Here is a 1,853-nt window from a genome sequence, read left to right on the forward strand (position 1 = left end):
GAGATATTGTCTTAGACACTTGTATACAAATTTCCAGAATGCTGGTTTTAGGGGGGAAGATCTAAAGAAATGCATGGATAATGCCAGCTATGCTTACAATGAACATAAGTTTAATATTGCTATGAATGATTTGAAAAATGAGTGTGAGGCTGCTTGGATCTGGCTTAATGCAATTCCTAAGAAAACATGGGCTAGGCATGCTTTTGACACTAACTACAAGACAGATTTGGTTGTTAACAACCTATCTGAGGTGTTCAACAAGTATATCCTTGATTTTAGGGAAAAGCCTATTAGGACTATGGTTGATGGTATTAAGGACAAGCAAATGGTGAGGTGGCATAGGAATAGAGAGAGAGAGGAAAGGCAGCTTTCTGGGAGATCACACCACATTATGCTGAGAAGCTAGAGCTGGAAAAGGAGAGGGCCAGATATTGCAAACCCATTCAAGCTGGTGTTAATTTATGGAAAGTGACTAGTGGGCAGCAAACACACCATGTGAACTTGGATAATCATACATGTGGTTGCAAAAAATGGGACCTGGGTGGCATACCATGCAACCATGCGATTTCAGCAATTAACAAGGCCAAGAGGTTTCCACAGGACTTTGTTTTTAAATTCTTCAAAAACCCATTTTATGTGGCAGCATATGAACCTATGATCTTTCTTGTTCCTGGTGAACATGACTGGATAAGGACACCTGGACCAGACATAGAGCCACCAGAATTTCATGTTAGGAGAGGAAGAAAGAAAGAGAAGAGGATCAAGGGCAAGTTTGAAGTGCCCAAGCCAAAGGACAGCAGTAGAATGGCCACAATAACATGCTCTAACTGTGGTCTCCAAGGCCATAGATACACCAACTGCCTGAAACAATTGAAACCAGATTTGGCTATGAGGAAAAACAAGCATGTGGTAATAACAATCTCAACGCTTTGTATTACTTGACTAGTGCATTTGTTAATATTTTTATGTTGACTACTAATACCAATCTCACTTCTTATTGCAAGACACCTGCAAGATCACAGCAGTAGCCTCCACCTGCAAGATCACAGCAGCAACCTACATCTGCAAGATCACAGCAGCAGCCTCCAGCTGCAAGATCACAGCCTCCACCTGCAAGATCTGGTGCAAGGTCTGGTGCAAGAACTGGTGCAAGGTCACAACCATCAACTAGTGGTGCAAGGCCATTCACTGCCCCAAGATATGCAACTCCTTCTACATCTTCTGCACCAAGAAGTCACACTGGTTGGATGACCTGGTTTGGTGCCAGTGGTAACAATTGAGTGTCATGAGCTGTTGTTTCTCAAAACAATGTAATATTCAATGTTTTGTGTCCTGAACCATGGCTGGATGCTTAGGTTTGACTGTACTGAACCAACAAGTCAAACTGGTTGGATGCTTATGTTGGATGACTATGTTTGAGTGTACTGGATTGCTATCAACTATTAGCAATGTTATGCTATTGGCAATGTTATGCTATCAACTATCTTACCTGAGTTAATTTTTAATGCTATTGGCAATGTTATGCTATCAATTTGGCAATGTTAAGGTTTGATGATGAGATTTGATGATTAGTGTTATTGGTAATGTTAAGGTTTGATGATGAGATTTGATGATTAGTGTTATTGACTAACCACTATGGATTAGGGGGTTCTCTCCGTCGACGGAGCCAAAATGACTAACCACTATGGGTTAGGGGGTTCTCTCCATCGACGGAGCCAAAATGACTAACCACTATGGCTTAGGGGGTTCTCGACGTCGATGGAGCCAAAATGACTAACCACTATGGCTTAGGGGGTTCTCGATGTCGACGGAGCCCAAATGACTAACCACTATGGCTTAGGGGGTTCTCTCCG

The sequence above is a fragment of the Triticum dicoccoides genome, chromosome 3B (genome assembly GCF_002162155.2).
Source record: "Triticum dicoccoides isolate Atlit2015 ecotype Zavitan chromosome 3B, WEW_v2.0, whole genome shotgun sequence".
Taxonomy (NCBI): domain Eukaryota; kingdom Viridiplantae; phylum Streptophyta; class Magnoliopsida; order Poales; family Poaceae; genus Triticum; species Triticum dicoccoides.